Here is a 19,797-nt window from a genome sequence, read left to right as displayed (position 1 = left end):
TGCATCTGATTTTTGCAGATGTGGCTTTGGCTTCTGAGATCTATAAAGATTCATCTAAAATATGCATTCAGGTCTCCTTTTGTGAAACTTTGACAGGATAATAGAATTAGATTTGCTGAATTTCACTAAGCTGTAAAGTAATGTGTCATCAGCTTCACTTACTTTTCAAAAAATATTTCTCTCTGGTAATGCTCATCAATTTAGCTTTTCAACCCCTAAACATGAAATTCTGAAACAAAAAGGATGACTCCATCAGTTACGCAAGTGACAAAATGTTAAACATGTAACACTCCCACATCGGAGCTCTGGGCGGCTGCTTCTGGATAATACAGACTTGCTTAAGTTTGGCTTAGAATAGGGGGAGAAGGAGAAAGAGGAAAGGAGAAAAGACAAGGAGCTACACTTCCTGTGAGAATGCAGAATTCTCTGGAAGTGTGGAGGAATCTGAACATGGTACACTTACTGCATGAACCTGTGTTCGTGGGTTTACTCTGAAGAGAGAGCTTGGTGCTCTTAAAATTGTTTTCCATTAAGCAAGGCAGTGTGGATTCAGTACATTTCCAAGTCCCAGTTTGGAAATCTCAATACCTGTTGGCTGAGTGGATGAACTGGACAAGCGTCCATCTGCAGCCGGTTCTTCTTATCAGGCACCTCTGCTGTGACCTGAGGTCAAACAGTACCTACACTCAGCTGACTCCAATAACCATATTTAATGACAAAGGCTTCAGTGAAAGTCTCAAACTATCATCCACCTTAAAGAGCTAAGAGTTTGTTTCCTTTTTTAAGAGTCTTGTATCAACAAATGTTGGTGAGGTGAAAAGAGGTGTTCATTCTTTTCCATGGTGAATAATTTACCTAAGGGAGATGTAGGATGGGCCACAAGGGGTGTTCATGAGTCTCCCCTGGAAAGCTTTCCATGCAAAGGGATGGGTGCTGCAGGCGGTGCCCATTTAAAGAACATAGTGTGAACCTCTCAACGTGAAGACAGAGCAGTATAAATAGCACCCATCGGTGGCAAGTGCTTGTTCTTTCATTCGATGCACTTTTGATGAATAACCGCCATGTGACAGGCGCTATTCTGGGCGCTCAAGCAGATGGGGGCGGTGTAGGAGTCAATGCAGATAGAAAAGCAAAGGCACATGGCTGAGATGCTGGACATTAACTCAGTAGGTCTCAGACTCGTCATCCATCTTTTACTGTAGAGGTTAACAAACTGCAAGCTGTGAAATCTTCGAGTAAGTTATTTTCTTTTACTTTTATCGTGGGGGTAGGTCTTTAATTTCCCTTTCTTCATCATGTAAAGAGAGACTCACAAATAGGTGATGCTATATGTGGGGTCATCAATACCAGATGAGCTGAGTGCCGAGAGTGGCCGCCACATCGTGGCCTGGTTGGCAGACCCAGGGGCCTCCTGGGCTCTAGCCAGAGCTCCACAGTGTCTCATCACTCGTGTTTCGTATGCACTGCCACCTTGTTTTCTACCCTCACAGCTACCAGAGTCCTCATGATGATGCCTTCTAATCAACACAGCTGTTGACACCACACATATTCAGGGTCACCTCCAATTTTGTGATGCCCCAGTGCCATTTCGGGGAAGTGTCCTGCTTGCCATATCCAGGCCCACCCAGGTCACTGCATACCACCTGCCTGGGCAGAGTTTTGAGTCACGGTGACTGCAAAGAAAGCTGTTGGTTTGATGTTCCTTGGATACTGAACTCACAGGTCTCCATGTTCTTCAGTTATTTCTATTCTGTTCATTTTAAGTCCCCATCCTCTTCTTCTGCCCTGTTCACACCCAGCTCTTCGTTGTTCTCCCCATATATAACATGGATTCCCACCTCCTTGCCATTGTTCTCGCTGCTGTCTTTGCTCAGTATGTCTTCTCTCTCCTTTGTGTCTTTCGTCACGTTTCCAGACTCAAGTTAAATAGCATGGCTTTCAGAAGGCTCCCCTAGCCCTGCCCAGGCTTTCTGGAACCATACACCTGGTTCAGTCCTTCTCTTCCTGTTTGCTTCTCTGACCTCTAAACTATGAATTGCCCTAGGTCTGGAGAGATGTGGAATCCACCATTTTGTTTCTAATCTCTACTACAGGAGATGGCACACAGTAGATGCTTACTCGATGTTAGGGAGATGCACGCATGTCCAGGGGAATAACCCAATGGAGGAATAAAAGAAGAGTAAATAAAGGGGTTAGATTAATAAGGAGACATGACATGTACGTTCTGTTTTCCTCATCTATCACCTATTGTTAATTCTTTAAGAAAATATGAAAAATACCAAGAAAGATTTTAAAAAGATAATGTACGTCATTTGTCAAAGATGTTTATACAAGATTAGCCGTAGAAATCCTAACACTCTCAGGATAGGGCCGAACATAGTCGTCTAATACTTATTTGTGTTAGTTGATTAATTCTACAAAGTTTCCAATTCTAGCCATATTTAAATTTTGTATACTCTTCAAGTTCACGTGTATGTATATGTTTGAGAAGAAACCTCAAGAAACTTGATAATCTGAAATTTTCTCCTTCCATCCAAATTTTAAAATTAAAGATGAAATTGATTGCCATTGTGCTAAAGAGATTCTTAACCTCAAAACTGTCTGCCTTTTTTTTTAAAAAAAAAAAACAGCCAGAGTACCCAAGCAACAGAAAACTTATTTATAAAATTGAAATTCAGATCACTTAATACCAGAAAACAGGTCATATGTAGTTTTCCTAGTCCAAAAAATTTTATTTCTTAGCAAATGTGATGTGCTAAAAACAGCAACGCACATTTCAGCAATGTTTTGCCATCAATTTCCACATATTTTATTATCCTAGAATTTATTTTCCTCTACATTGACCTGAAAAAATATTGAAGAAAAAAGCATAAGACTTATCTTGCTCTAAGCAACAAAGAACATTTTTAGAATTCGAAGTAGAATTAAAAACATTCATTTGGGTAACATCAGATTGGTTATCTCAAGCCTTTTAAGCACGTCGTTTTCTAAGCAGTACCCTAGCTTTTAGCAGGCAAATTCACAATTAACTGCAGGTTTTCTTTTCAGAGATGATAGAGAAAAGCTTAAATCATCAAGTCATTTCCCCCAGTTGCTGTCACTCTGTTCTTTAGCTCCATCAGAGCACCCAGAAACCCTCACACTAAGCCAAAGGGTGACGTGCCTGAGGGATGGTCCTCAGCCGCAGGATCAGGTCTTGTAAACACGTGAGGAGAAGCTAGGAGAAATTCATGGGTAAAACTGCTACTTATTGAGGAAAAAGGAGTGTCTCACTATTTCAAAGAGGATAAGTGATAACGAGGGGAAGAGACTGCCAAAACGAGGCTCATGCATTCCAGGTAGACACAGGCTTTCTTTCCTCAGCCTCAGAGAGGCATTTATTCATTTTGGGGAAGGAAAAAGACCCCCAAAACAACAAAAACAAAAAACTACAACTTAGCAGACGTCCTTACTTTAAAACAAAGTGACACACAAACTTCCCAAGGGTGGTATTGTGTTCCTCCAGTCCTTGTAAACATACAAACAAACAAAACCAAATAGGCATGGTGTTATGGTGACCCATATTTTAGGAAACCACAGGGCAAGTTAACACTGTTCTTAGCAGCAGGAAGTGAGACTTGAACATAGGTACCTCTGCCTCCAAGATGCACACCCTTTTCCAAGATGGCAGCCAGTGGCAGCCACCTGTCACTTCTGGTAGCAGCAAAGCCTGCCTGCCCTCCTGAGCCTGTTTTCCACACACACCTGCACCACCCAGGCTCTCAGCCTAGCTCCTGCTGAAAGTTTCACACCCCTGCTCTGTCAGGCTGCAGTCTGCTTTTCCCGCCTTCTGGTGATTTTCCTTTCTGATGTACTTTGTAGCATTTAGCACTCAACTCACCACTTCTAGGACCTAGGTGGCTAGTTTCAAGCACTGCCTTAGGCAGATGCAATCTCTATTTTCTTGGACTTCATTTTCTTCTCATCTGCGACATAGTGAAACTGGTAACACCTTTCTCATTGTTATGGGGTTTAAATGAGATAACATTTAAAATGCTGTCTTGGTTGTCTCTTCCTCTCTCCTGCCTCTTTTCTCTCTCTCCCCTCTCTCCTCTCTCTAACCCACCTTCCCTAATAAAATCTCCTGTCGGGGGAAAAAATATGCTGGCTTGGTACTAAATAAGAACTCAATATGGGTAAGTTATTGTGGTTATTAGCTCCATCTTTACATCTGTGACAGGAAGCCCTCTTGGGTGATGCCCTATGCTCAGCTGTCCTTGCTGTCTGCCACCCTCAGGGTCCACATGACCTCCAGTCATGTGCCCATTACCACACATTGTACTATGGATTTACATGGTGAAAAAATGATTATATTATGCCCTGTTCTTAACATCTCCAGTCCCCAGCAAACATCTGGCAACATATAGGCTTTCTGTAAATGTTTATGGCTTGAAGAGATGACTGATTGAGAGAAGAAAATACACTTTGCTGCAATTTTCACCCTTGTTAATCCCAAAGGAACAGAAGCCTCTGTGTCTTAGAGCACACACTCTGGGATGACTGGCTCCTGCCACATTAAACTAAACTGTAGCACTGGTAGAGAATGCCAATAAAACGGCTTCTCCATGTTTTGGTGTCAAGGAACTACCCTAATGTGAAGGATAAGAAATGAATACATTAAAGCAATAAAGAGACTTTGAGAGCAGGAAGATGTACATGGATGGAACTTCTCACTCATTCATAATCCATTTATTCATTTCCTCCTATCACACGATGTGCTAAGCACTGTGACAACAATTAAGAACACAAAGATGAAGACATAGTTGTAGACCTCAAGGAGTGTGTGTGTGTGTTTGTGTGTGTGTGTGTGTGCAGCTGAGATAGAGACACCAATGGTTGCAATATAGTCTCTGTGCTCTGACACAGACCAATGCACAAGACACGATAACAACAAAAATGATGAGCATCTAAACCAGCTGAGGGTTTAGAAGCAACTCTTCTTATAGGGGAGGCATTGGGGTTGACAGGCTTGGCCTTAATTTAAACCTTCATATGTCTCTGTGCTAAAAAGGTGGAGGGGTAAATAAATTTGAAACTGTTCTTGTAAATGTGGGCTATTTGCAAGCTTCTTTGGATCTATATTTACAAAAACACTTGGATAGAGCTGGCTTGAAACTGATAATCTGAGGATTATGTACTCAGAACATTAAATGATATCTGCACAAAGGTTGAACATTGGTTCAACATTCCTTCCAGTATATTTTCTTTATTGTACCATGCAATTTCAGTTGGTATGGCGGATACCAAACACGTTCACAAGAATGGGTCGACCCCTCAAGGAACTTCAGCAATGCAGACATTATACTAAGTAAAAAGTGTCGAGTGAATTCAGATACATAAATCTTCTCTGAGAAGACAGAATGTCGCTGTTACATATCAGGATGAGATAAGGAAATTTGGTGGGGAGAGGTACGACAACCTTGGAGAAGCGGTTGGAAGCAGAGACAGAGGAGACGGGATGTCCTAACTACGGTGAAAGGGTCCACAGCCATGGGCAGTTCCCATGCTCCTTAAATTTTAATGTACAATCACAAGCCACCTGTTAAAATCATGTTAAAATGCAGATTGTGATTTCCACAGGTCTGGCGTGGGGCCCGAGACTCTGCTTTTCTGACAAGGTCCCAGGCGACTCCAGCTCACGTGCTCATTACTGACGGAGCTCCTGGAGCTCCGAGCAGGAAGGGATTTGCTCATGCTGCACTGCTGATTAGTATGACAGCAGCTCTCTTCCCTTTCACTATCACAGCTCAGCAAGTAGTGGAAAGATCAGAGGCTTTGGAATCAGGCTGATCCAGGCTCGTCTTGGTCCTGGCGTTTACTAGGCACAAAGCCTCCTGCAGGTCGTGTATCCTTTCTGTGCTTCAGCTCTCTCATTTGCAGAATACTGATAAATAACCCTTACCTTGTAGAAGAGTTGTGATAAGTCAGTGTTATGACTGGCCCACAAGCACACACACACAGTAATGTCTAGAATGCAGTAAATGATCAAAGCATGCAATACATCTCCTTTCAGTCCCTGGCCCTGTGAACCCTGCTGTCAGTGTGTGCGGTGCTATTCTCTGCCCTGCCCTTCCCCCACAGGTCCTAGGCTGTGCTAGCATCTAGTAACATGGCTGCATTTAAAACTGACTGGCAAATATGTGTAACTTTTGGCCAGAAAAACACACGGGACTCCTTTTGTTCCTGCTGTCTCTTTGAATAAGGATGTGTAGGGTGGTAAACATATTCACCACTACTGAGCTTTTCATAGTTGTTTGCAGCTGAAGCATTTAAAACATCTGTTTGTTAAGAGAAAATGCTCAGCTAACACCACAAATACTACGTTGGACATTTCTGTTGTTCATTCTACTTTGGTTTTCTTCCTGGATCTACAATTTTTTTTTTTCTGGTTGTCTTAGTTGCCCTTACCAAAATACCAAGAAAGAATGAAAGATCATAGGTCCTAAGGAGATAGTAAGCAGTGATGACTTGTAAAACGCGGCCTTTTTAAGTAACAAATACCCTGTTTCAAATGCTAACAAGCCAAAGGAAGAATGCTGCACTTTTACATAATGGAAGGGTTAGATTTAGTCAATATGAAATGTGCTGATGGTAAAAAGAAGAGAGAAAATGCGAGAAATTAAACCTGTTAAATCGTGCAGTGCAATTGTAAGAGCTGCTTCAGAAATCTATTTAGAAATCGTCACTCTGATATCTGAATCATTACTGAGACACCACTTCTTATTACTGCAAACATGGCAACAGTTGCCATGCTAGCAAGAGGCTGGCAACACAAACACTGGAGTGGGAGGGAGGGGCCGGGCTGTGGGCAGAAGGCGCGGTGCCACCTGCGTAGATTTAATTAGACTGGTTGTTCTCTTTGGTCCCCGTGCTGTGTCCTGTCAGACATTTCACCAGAGCAGAAACAGTCTCCAAAGTGGCATTTTTTTCCGACTGAATCTTATTTGCAGTGGTGCTCCAATGTGGCCACCAAAGGCAGAGTCTTGCTTTGATGTATGCAAGAGTGGGTTTTGGCCCTCTTTTTGTGCATGAATGGAGAAACGGCCAGGACGTCTCTTCATTTCCAGGAATGAGAAACTCATAAAATGCTCATCATTAGAAAGCCAGGCCGCTGGTTGTCCCAATATGTCATTTCATCTCATTGAAGCTGAGGAATCTGTCACTGTTTATTTAGCAGTTTGCCTCTGGTGAACCTTTGCAGGTTCCGTTCTGTGGCTGGGAATTAGTTAATTAGTATTACAGGAGAAAGCACTGCAGCTCGCCCTTTGGTTTGGAGGGAGCCCCTTTGAGGTTGCCAACAAGCACTGCGAAGGATAGAAAAGAACCGGAAATTACAGCATCAGAATAGCCGCCGTGAGTGAGGGCTGCATCTGGCTCTGTCTCTCAGGTGGATATGTCGAAACCTAAATATGTCACTTGCTCACTCTTCATGCACATCTTTTATGTGTGACAATTAATTCATGTCCTTAAAGCTAATTTTTTAAAAGGTGGCAATTTTACACACGCAGGGCTCTTCTGTCTTCACTTTCATTGTTTCCCATTTTTCTTCACTCTTTGGAACAGAATATTTTGTCTGATGTTCTTTCTTTGACATTTTTCACGGAGAAAGGTTGTTTCAAACTAAGGGAGATTTTAAGAGTCAAGGAAAAGACTGACATTTCTTTGTGAGCTCCTCCACTTGGCCACTGAACGCCTGCCTGTGTTCCAGGAGAGATCTCCAAGCCTCTACCCGGAGAGAACAGCAGCGTGTAAGTCTGAGGCCCCACCTTCCCCGTCAACGGACTGCTAGATGGCGCTAGAGAGCAGAAAAGGTCGATAGCGGTCTACACAATCAGGAAGGGAGCCTCAGCGTCTCCCACACTTCAGAGCGACGTCCAGTGCTGAAGGTTTGTGAGGCAGCAGAAGACTGAGATACACAGGACACTAGGAAGCAATTTATAACCTTTCACTTTTTGAGTGCATATTTCGCCATAGTGTTTTCTGGTCCTATAGTGCTTTATGGCACCCAGAGGAATGAAAGAGTTCTTAGAAAAATGTAAATGGCTGCGTTAATGTTATATACGGTCATGTCTTTGGGGGGCACTCATGGAAATGCTCCTTCAAGACCCTTCCCATTCTCTGATTACCCCTGTCTATTCCATGACATTCAAGGACATAACGAGGGTGGATCAGGTATTTTCACATCCTCACATTGAAGTGCACAGCTATGTGATTCCATTTCAGTCCCACATTCCATGACATTAGGGTATTTTTCTTCTTTTGCTAATCAGAAAAAAAATATATAGCTTCCCCAAGAAGACACGGGCTTAAATCAAAGAGACAGAGTCAGCTGATAGGCATCATGGCACCAGTTTAGATCACAGGTTCTTCTATTAGAGTTGACATTTTTCCTGCACAAATCCTTAATGAGTCTGACAGCTGACTTTCAGCAAATTAGTGTTATTAAAAATTATATATCCTAGAGATGATAAATACCCCGAGAAAATTGCTTTACCCTTAAGTTTAGGCCAGCAACACCTCCCTCTGCTCCTCATACAACATGAGCAAAGGCACAGAACTTATATTGTAACAGCAGAGTCGCTGTGTGAGGAGAGGACACGGCAGAAGTGAGGGTCAGACAACCGCATGAGGCTCCCATATGCACTGAGCTTTGGTGAAAATTATGTCAGTTATAAATTAAATAAACAGTGTCCAAAAAGCAATTAAATGGTTCAAAAATCCAGAGAACTTATCCTTTGTTATTTTCTTGAATTTGTAAATCTTAATCTCCATGCAAAGGTAGTTAAAGATTCTGATCCCAGATTGTATTTATGAAGGAGAAAGTGTAGAATATCTTTTCATTTCCAGTATGAAGAACTCATGAAACTCACCACTAGAAAGTCAGGATATTTGTTGGTCCAAAATTTCAGTAAAAAGAATTTTTATTGTTTCTTATATATAATGAATGTGCATAAGAGCTATGGATTGAATAGTGCAGTGGGCAGTACATTTATTAAATATATTTCAAAAGGCCTAGCTTTACAATATCCTGAATGTAGTAAAGAAATCAGATTAAACTAGAATTATCCTCAAATCTGGCCCTCAAGTGTCCTTACACTGGCAAATTTCTAGAAGGAGGGAGTTCATCCTTTCACGTGTTCTGATTTGCCACTGCTACTTTTAGAAATATGGTTTAAGAATGGGGCTGAGAGATGTGATTGAAGAGGACCCAGAGGGCAGGGTTAGCCCGTGACCAGCTGGTCAGTCACTGTGTGCAGTTGCTGTGCTCAGGCTAGGTCTGTATCAGTGCAAGGAGCTGATTTCGGTATCATGAAGAAGAATAAAATGAAGCAGAATTAGAGCAATAAAGGAAATTCCCCCTGCAGTCTAAGTCTGTATTGGCTTTCGACTGAGATGCACAACATTCCACTGGATTCGGCCAAGCTTTAGTGTGAGATGTTCAGTACCGCGGACAGCTCCCTGCCGCTTTTCCTTAAACACCCATCTAAGGTTCTTCCGGGTTCTTAAAGCTAGTTCAAACATGTTGGCCAAACTGTCTTCAGAGGCATCGTGATATAGAGAAAATCCTACCAGATAGGCCGATTCAATTATTAACTTATTTTCTTACTGTACTCCTTTACACAAATTATTCAAAATCATTTGAGTTTCAGTGTTTGTTGAAACATTAAAAAAAAAAAAAACCTATGAGGCCTACTTCACAAGACTTTTGTGGAAATTAAATACCATCATGTTTATGGGAAGCTTTAATGTTCATCTATCCGATCTACTAATAGGTATGGACTGGACACTGTTCTCCTTCTTGGAGATAAACAGTTTAAGAGAGGGGAATTGTTTATGGATGTGTGATGTTTACAGTCTCAGGTGGATGCCAATAAACAGGCAAATGATCAGTTAAGACAGTCATTTCTGGTGGATATAAGGGCAGTGAAGCTCTCCTACTGACTCTTGCTGGACTAAAGCCTGAATTTTAATGGCCACCTGGGAGAGATGCAACATGGGCTCAAGCATGGTGAGGGATCAGGAAAAAAAAAAAAAGACATGTAGAAAATGAAACTCTGCAAGAGACAACACCAGGGATGGTGAACCAGGTACAACAATAGCCACTCTGTATAGGGAAGTGGGAAGGGTCAGTGACCTACTTCACACTGAGCACCAGGAAAAGAAAGAAAGATAAATGAAATATGACACCAAGAAGTACAATCCACAAGCCCGTAAAACAAACTAGTTTTAAAACAGAATTATCAGTACACATTTTATGAAAAACTGCAAAGTGAGGCTTTGTTGCGCTTCTGAGGGGTTAGTGTTCTCTACTTTATTATAAACAAAATGCTAAATATTAACCATGTACAATAAAATTGTAAATTAAATGCTGTAAGGACTTGAAAAAAGCAAAAGAAAGGAAAAATTCTATCTAAATTATTTATGAGATATATGATAAGACATAATTATAAGAGTAAATAATGGAAATGCATAACATAACCAAAATGACTATGACTTAAAGTATGGGTTGGAGTGGAAGAGAGTCAGAAAAGCCTTCATCACCACATAATGATCAGGCTGACTGAGATAACTGCAGAAGGCTGATAAATACTTTGACAAGATTAAGTGAGTGGTCGAAGTTAAGAATAGTTAGGCTCAGGTAACAGGTTGTTTGTAGGTTAACCATGGTGTGTCTTTGGGAACAGTGGTCCTTCTTATTTGTCTATAGTGTGCTTCACCAGGGATACTATGAATATCATGTGCAAGGTAATTCTGTATTTTGCAAGATTGCCAAAAACACCGTAGGAAGTTCAACATTCTGGCCCTAGCTCATACAATATCAGTAGTAATTTTTTAGTCAGTGGGTCTTCCAAAAATTGTTCCTCAGAGTTCTTCAAAACTACAATGCTTTGGAGAAGAGGAAGAATGACAGTTTACACTTTCTGTTCCGAATCACTGAACATAGGATGGAAATGTGTATTGTGATTGAGTTCAGACTCCCGCATAAAATAACTTCACCCAATTTTAGAGGCAATGTGGGATTACTGGAGGTTTTCATGGAGATAATAACGGGTTCTACGTAAAGAAAATTATTTTGCGTGCAGACAAGTGGGTCAGGGCATGGAGAAGTTGGAACAGAAGAGAAATTAAAGGTGTTACAAAGGCTAAGAAGCTGAAGTCAAGGTCGGTATACGAACTTGGGTGAACGTGTGTGTGTGTGTGTGTGTGTGTGTGTTCCATGGTAAACATCTTGCTCCACTCCAACAGCTGGTCCTGACCTCTTTCTTCTCTCCCTTCTTCATTTCTCCTGGGTATACCAGTTTCACAGAGCTATCATCTTACTCAATAGTTCTATCCAGAAAAGCTATGTGTGAAATGAAATTTTATGTTATATTTAATTTTCAGAGATTGAAATGCATTTGAAGAGCACTAGGCAAGGTTTCTATTTAAAGGAACCCTCCAATGAACTCTTTTGTAGTGTGAACGATTAACTCCATATGTATCTGTTTTACAGCTCCAAACTCTGGGTTCCCGGTTTTCTTCTCCTGCTTAGGTCACCACCTTCTATTCTCAGAGCCCAGCTCAACAAAAACACTAATTGGTTTTTGCATCGGAAAGGTTGTGTATCACTTTGTCACTTCTAAATTTATATGATGTGATCCATGTACAAGATGGGAGATTTCATGCCCTGTGTGAGGAGCAAGTGCCACATGCTTAGTTTTCCAAATATATTTAGAGACATGAAATATTTCAAAAGAGCCAGAACTACAAGAGTGCCTTCCTCAATCTCAGATTTTATCATTTTACAGTTTCAGCTGGAATTAATGAATTCCTATTAGGTGTGAAGAAAATATCTGACACAATTTCCCATCTTGAAATTTGTTTTGTGAGGGAAAATAATCATTAGCAAAAAAATATGCAAATAGCTTCAACTCAAACCCCCATTAAGTCAAGCATTAAAAATTCCAATTGACAGCCTGTAACTTCATAACCAGAAATTGAAAAATAAGTGTGCCATTTGCAAACACTATGGAGAGGCCAAGTCTTATACCTATTTTTCAAAACCATAATGCTCTATCAAAAATTATGTTTCTGTGTGATCTGAATGAGTTAGTTTGGAGGGTCGGAAGTAATTAAGACACTACAAGGACTTATCGGGAGATCAAGCAGGTAACAAGCTTTCTGAAGGTCCTCTTTGGTTGTAGCTGCCCTTTTACCTCTGCTCTCACTTATCTCTTCCGTGTGTTTGTCCACTCACTGTCATCTCATCACTGCCAGACTGACCAACAGTACTCAATTGCATACTGGAATAATCTTGGAGACTTTAAAACATTCTGATGCCTGGGTGTCACTCTGGTGGACTCTGCTTTCCTTGGCTCTGGACATTGGTACTTGTAAAAGCTCTAGGTGATTCTAATGTGCAGTCAAAGCTGATAACTGCTGTCTTACAGGCCATTAAACTCATGGCCCTGCTAGATTTAGTCCATCAATTCCTATATCCTTGGGCTCTCTGACTTTAAAAACCTATTGATTGCTGGTCTCGCTTCCTCTGCCTTCATGTACACAAGCTTAAAAGGCAGTTACGGAAAAATGAGATGAATTCATTCCTTCATCAGCTGCTAGAAGAAACTGGAGGAAGTCCAGCAAATACAATTATTAGCAAAATATATCAGGTTTCTGGAATGCTCTACCGCTTATGCCAGAGAGAACTCAGGTGGCACAGGAGACTACAGCCTCAGTTCCAGCTCTGCTTCTTATCTGCTTTCTATTACCTTGGAGAAGTTGCTTACCCTTTTTGAGCCTTTTGTCAATTATAAAAATTAGAATACCTGCCTCCTAAGGCTTAATTAGATGACTATTGAAAGTGTTTAAAATAGTGCCCAGAATTTAGTAGACGTTCAATAGTGATAGTTCTTTAAATGGAAAAAATTGAGAAGACAGTTAAAGTCTGTTCACTGATTATTTTCCTAATAAATAATTACCATATGTTGAGCCAATGTGAACAATTATTCATTTTTTATCTACTACACATGTATTTATTACTTATACCAATCACACTGCTAGGTATGTGGGCATAGTAATGAATAAGAAAGACATGATTCCTTTCTTGGTCCATTTTACAATTTAACTAAATTCTTTTCCAGTTCTTGACATTGATTTCAAACAATCCAAAGACTGAGTATGCTTGAGAAATGGTATAACTATCAGATTGACCTTCACTTCACCCTTGTAGCAAATGCCTGGAGATGTGCTAGGCTGTTTAGAGAAACCTGCACATAGTAGAAAAACACTTATCAGAGTTTGACAACAGTTACGGAAGGCCAGAGGCTATAAAAGTTTTTATGAGAATATCAAAAGAAGAAGTCTAAAATTCTTGAAGTTTTTGCACCTGTTGAGGTGGAGGTAAGAGGAGCAGATTATCTCTCTATGCTCTTGAAGGCCAGAGAAGCTGTGGTCCTTCAATCCCCAGCTTGCCCCTGGGAGTGCCTCTTTATACTTACTCTCTAGCTCTGTTGCACATTTTATGACTCATCTACATTACCAGATCTGCGTTCTCTGTTTAGGGTTCCAGGCATCTTTCAGTCACTCGCTGTCATTACTGTGTCAAGAATGCCTCTTTTCAGAACAACCCCAAGAGCTGATATTATTGTATGTGTTTTACAAATAAGAAATGAAATAAGCAAAGCCAAGGTTGAGCCTCAACTCTGTCTGATTCACGGCTCATTCCCTTAATTCCACCTCAAGTGCAAAGACCTTGGATGACTGTGTTGTAGCTTTGGAAATATCAAAATATGACTGTTTGGACAATTTAAAAAATGACAAGTAGAGAATAAGAATAGTAGATGGAACTACAAGATGAGGATGTGCCCAAACCCAATCTAATCTTGGCCTATGCGTCCCTTATCAGACTATGCTAGAAGTTGAAACCCAATAAAGAATTGTGTCCAGTTAGCCTGGTTATCAATCAAACCTATTGATTCTTAACTTCATGACATTCTGTAGATTGGTGATTCAGACGTCCATCCCTTCATAGCTGCAGCTGCAATTCTCTTTCAAGACTCTTTCAGGAATATAATAACTATGACTTTAAAAAAAGTAACAGCAGCGATTTGTAAATTGTGTAAGACCCGTGTTACTCCAGATAGTCTTTCTCCACCTTCCACATATTAAGAACTTCTACCCTGGTGATAAACTGTACAGATATCTCTGCAGGTACATATATGTAACTAGGCCCATAGGAAAATGCTTTGGGGCTCCTGCGTAAGTAGACAGATTTTGTATCATTTCTGATTTTCCATGAGTTGCAGCATGGACTTTGGACCCTTAACTTATGAATTCAATTCGTTCGAGAGGGCTGGTTGTGACTCACGTTGGTCAATGAAGGCTCAGGTTCCTCTCCACAGCCTTCAGAGTCTCTCTCCTGCACACAGGCCAATCTCAGTGTCCTTAGAGAGACATTGGCCCAGGATTGTTTTAATGAACTCCACACAGGAAAGGATGCTGTCATGTTCCTTCCGGAACGCTTTAAGGATTATTTCTGTATCTGAGAACATCTGGAAGCATGAGAGGCTGACATTCAGGTCATTACTCAGAACTTCGTTGGTAAGTTAAAACTGAAATTCTGGTTGTAACCCAAGCTGTTCATGTGTCAGGTCTGTCATCACTTGAGGGTCCATTGCACTTTCCAGGGACTCCACCAAGAGCACAGCTACTTCTCAGCTCCCCCTCTAGAAGTGGGCCGCTGACAGCTTCGTGTATATTAAGGAAATATGACCCCACCCCTACTCCAACTATGTAATTCCACCGTGGCTATTTAATACACAAAAGCCCAATCACTTCGTCTCTCTTGGTAGACTGGATTGTTATTGTTAATTCACTGTGAATTACCATGCTATTCTTTTGTCCATCAATGATTCTGTTACGTCTATGCCCTTTACTGAGTGTGTCACTTCTCAGTTCTCCCCATTAGAGATGTCTGTTGACAGCTGGGCTCTGCCGTTCAACTTGCCAATGGGAAGTCAGAAGTTGAAATCTGAGCAAAGGCTTCAAACATACATGAGAAGTTTGTGGCCTTTGTGAGAACATGGTGCAGGCAGCAAGTTCTTCCGTGTGCTCATCTGAGGAGGGCACGGGACACATGGAACAGACCTGGGCACAGCCTGTAGCTCACAGTTGAGTCGGCTCAAAATCAGACATGTGAGCTAGAAATGAATGCTCATGGCTGAATACCCTGGATTCTAGTATGGCTATTACACAGAATTATTATGGCAGAGAGGATTGATATCTCTCCTATAACATTTATGATTATACTAAAAACTGTCTTAGGAACTGGAGCTCACTATGGAAGAAATATATTTTTTCTCTTTTTTTGATATCCTTTTGCTTTTTTTTTTGCTTTTATTTTCATTGAGGTAAAATTCATGTAATATAATACTAACCATTTTAAAGGAAGAAATTCAGTGGCAGTTGGTACATTTACAGTGTTTTACTACAACTACTACCTAATTCCTCACCATCACCTAAAAATAAAAACCAGTCAGGGATTTAGCTCAGTGGCACTGCACCTGCCTTGAAAGCATAAGGTTCTGAGTTCGATCCCCAATACCAAAAATAAAATAAAAGAATAAAATCCAATATCCCACTAAGCAGACCCTTCCACTTTTTCCTCTCCTCAGCCCCTGGCGACATAGATTTGATGCTGTTGTTCTTGTTATAGAGTTACCTATTGCTGGAAACTGGGGTGTATTCATTCAACATTCTGTGCTATAACCCTAACCCCTCAGGTGACTGCAGCAGAGACAGACCCTTTTAAATAAGCAACTACAGTCCAATGAGGTCACAAGGGTGAGGCCTCGATTCAATGGAACTAGTCTCTTCATGCAAAGATGAAGTTATTCCAAAGATCTCTCCTACCACGACACCGAGAGAAGCCAGGAAGGGAGGCCCCCTGAGAACACGACCACAATGGTGCTCAAATCACAGACTTTCAGTCCTCAGAACTGTGAGAAAAAAAGAATTTCTGAGGTTTCAGCCGATCATTATATGGCATTCTGTTATGGCAGAAGGATCTGTCTAAGGCACCTATTGTATTCTGGATACTCTTATAAAAAGGCCACACAGTATGTGACCTTGTGTCTGGCTTCATTTAGCATGTTTTCAAGGTTCACTCCTGTTGTATTGGCACTTTATTTGTTTGGAGAGCGGAACTGTATGGGTAACACGTTTTGTTTATCGGTTCATCCTTTGATGGACATTAAGGTTGTTTCTACTTTTTGGTGACTGTGCATAATGTTGTTATAAATCTTTAGGCACAAGTATTTGTTTAATTATTATTTCTAATTATTGTGAGTTTATTCATAGGAAAGAAATTGCTGGATGATGGTAACTCTCGTTACTCTAAACTTTTAATGCTAAGGTCCTCAAATCTGTTTCTTTTTTGTTTGTTTGTTTGTTTGAGATAGGGTCTCACTATGTAGTTGACTCTGACATGGAACTCACTATGTAGCCCAGGCTGGTCTCGAACTCACAGCGATCCTCTTGCCTCAGCCTCCCGAGTGCTAGGATTACAGGCGTGCGCCACCATGCCTGGGGAAATTTTATTTCATTTTGTTTTTTGTTTTTTTTGTTTTTGGTACCCAGGATCGAACTCAGGTCCTTGCACTTGCAAGGCAGGTGGTGGAACCACTGAGCTAAATCCCTGGCCCTTCAAATCTGTTTCTTGACTCCTGCATAGGAATTCTTGCTTGGATTCCCTAAGGTAACTAGAAAATATACAATAAAATCCTTTTGTTGTTTTAGAATTGCTATTTATTTTTATGCTAGAATTAACTGCTATTACTTATATCTTAGAGAAAGTATACTAGCCAAGAATAAAATTTCCAATATTTGTTCATGATATTTCCTAGTAAAACATTTATGGGTGCATTTTTAGATACACATAATGGTAACATTCACCACAGGGAATTTGTACTATTACATGATGTATCATGCTTCTTCCTCCCATTCTTCCCTCCTCTTTTCAATTTGTCCTTCAATTTTCTATCCCCCCCCCGACCTGTCTCCCAAGTGGAAATAACGTCTAAAAGGTACAGTAGACATTGGAGGTGAGAAGAAAATACTCATGATATTTTTTAAAAAACGAACTCAAAACTCCTCTTCAATGTCTTCCAGAGGACTGGTCCCTGACCTGTTAATAGTACTCAGATCCTGTGACCAGCATACGTCTGGTTTTGTGTGAAAATCCTGCTGGTGTGACACTCACCTTGGGGCCAGGCAGCATAGGTGCTCGCACTGAGAGCGAACTCCAACTCCGAGCAGCTCCATAAGGCTGCCACAGGGCGCCGGCCAGGGGCTCCCCAGGCAATCGGAAGAGGAAGGCGAAAGAGACCCGCTGCTGCTACTCAATGCCGGAGTCACCCTCTGAGTGAAGGAGGCATGCAGTAAATTGTCTAATAAGTCATTTTTTTAAATCCATATGTGCATAGAACAGAATAAGCCTTTAACTTTCTATTCCAGGATTTATAGTATCTTAATTTCTATTTTTCTCGGCTTGTTCTGGCTTTTCCTTTCAGTCTCTGATAACAACATCTGGCTAGCTTAATTTACTTTTTGACCTAGTTCTGTTTTGTGAGTGGGCTTGTTAAACTTGGCTTCAGCTTTCCGAAAACATGTAGGTCCATGTCAGGTTCATAAAATGGATATTTAGAGGTTATTCTTCAATGATCAAAAGATTCCCTCCATTTTTCACTAGGGCAATAAGATTCATGAAAGAGTTCCTTTAAATTGTACCTAAAATTATTTTCTTCACATGAAATCATTCCCTTAACATAAAGTGGACTTAAACATTTTTCCAAAAATACATCTATTTTATAAGATGAAGAGTGCTTTTATGTCTGGCAAGTGTTTTCCCCTAGAGAACAAGGCGATTCTTTTGTCACACCACAGCTCTTCAGATGTTTAAAATTAGCTGTTGGGCTCACCCTAATTTTCTCTCTCTGCTATAAGCATCACTGGCTCCTTCGGTTCATTCTCAAATTACACGATTTTCAACTCTTTCGCTGTTCTAAACTCTATACTAAAAATGTGTCCCAGTTTTCATCAGTCCTTCAAAAGGGCCAGGGATATAACTGGGTACCATATTGTTGGGTGTTGCAAGTAGGAATGATCACATCTTTCGTTTTACGGAAAGACAAGCTCTTCACCTTCTAACTGCCAGTGAATGTCTCACCCACTAACATTCAAGGTGCCCCTAAACTGTGTCTCTACTCTTGTATACTTTCATTATTGTTTCCTTGGTTCTGATGCAAAATTATACATTACTCTTCTTAAATTCATTCTTGTTTGACATATCCTATTACTGCACCCTCCAGTGTACCCTAGAATCTTGCTTTTAGGCATTTTCGATCCTCTCAACTATAGTGTGTCTTCATATGTGATGAGCAGATCCATCCTGACTTTGGTCTAAGTCACTGACTAAAGGCTGAAGAGCAGAAAGGATGGAGTAGATGGGACTCTGCAACTCCAGCTCCTTTAAGCTGACTCTGGTCCATGAATTAGTGTCACCCAGACCAGCGAACTCTTTTTGCACAAAGCCCCTTCATTTTTTCAGAGACCCAGGATACTGACTGATAGGGTCAGTTTAACAAGACTGCTAGTTCAGCAGGTCCTACCGTTATTCCTTTCTCTGGAACTCCAGCCTTCCTTGGTCCCCTCAATTTACGGGATAGATCCTCAGGCTAAGAGCAAGTTTGTCCAAGAAAACAACACAACCATGAAAAGATACTTGGAGCTCAAGCCCTGAAGGTATCTCTGGAGTCCAGGCTTTTGGCCAATATCTTATCTGTAGCTACTCCTGAACCCTCATCCAATATGCTCTCCCCATTTGCTATAAACTTCAGAGAAATTTAGCAAAGAGAAGAGAAGGTGGGGGGTTTATGTTTTAACACTGAAGCCTCCTTCTAGGGGGAAAGGCTCCCTTGTAGAAGACTCAGGGAAGAGTCAGAGGTTGAACCACTCACTGCAAACTGCAACTGGCAGCCTGGAACCCCTTACTCATAGACCAGGTCCCAGTAACTTTCAGCTGAGATTTGTCTGAAGGAGGGAATGGCTCTACTGTGGATGGTTTATTGTGACAATTAGTTGTACAATTTCAGCTTGAAGCTGTCTTCCTCCATTTTGCCCCTTCCCCTCTTACGCAGAGGGACACAGGACCTTATAGTTATGGTGTCCTCCCTCCTCTGTCAGCAGCACCCTTGTGCATTTAGGGATATGTTGCTTGCGAGTTCATGTTCCTGTTCAAATTCCTTTGCCTATTTTCAAATGCTATCACCTGACCAGGTATGCAGCAAATTGAGGCAATTATTGAGAAAATTAAAGCAAACAGCTCCTTAATATTAAGGGAAGAAAATTCCATTAACCCGATTTTCAACATATAGCACTTATACAGCAAATGGGTGGTTTGAAAGCAATTCCTTCCAATTAATTTTTGCATTATTTTTTGATGATTTTCTTGTTCTTATTGAACTTAAATGGACAACAGCTTAATGTTTTAGCTTTCATCTATCTCACTGTATGTAGGAATGTTGTATAGAAAAGTTGATTTAAGTAATTACCTTTAAATATATCTGCCATACTTTCAAAATTTTACTTATAGAATTATTTTTTTAAATTTCTCATGACTGTGTCTAATTGCTTGTCCAATTATTTGTTGAAACAGCCCAGATTCACTCCAAATTTACAGAAGCAGCTGCTTCTGCTCTACCTTAGGGGTTTAATGGC

General features: G+C 40.8%; 1 pseudogene; it reads right to left on the bottom strand.

The window, feature by feature from the left end:
- The window catches only part of LOC104848996, a 266,524-nt pseudogene that overhangs the window by 26,514 nt on the left and 220,213 nt on the right, over positions 1 to 19,797 (bottom strand).

Source organism: Fukomys damarensis, unplaced genomic scaffold, assembly GCF_012274545.1.
Source record: "Fukomys damarensis isolate Sample0158 unplaced genomic scaffold, DMR_v1.0_HiC HiC_scaffold_33, whole genome shotgun sequence".
Taxonomy (NCBI): Eukaryota; Metazoa; Chordata; class Mammalia; order Rodentia; family Bathyergidae; genus Fukomys; species Fukomys damarensis.
This window is presented reverse-complemented; position numbering and strand designations above follow the sequence as displayed.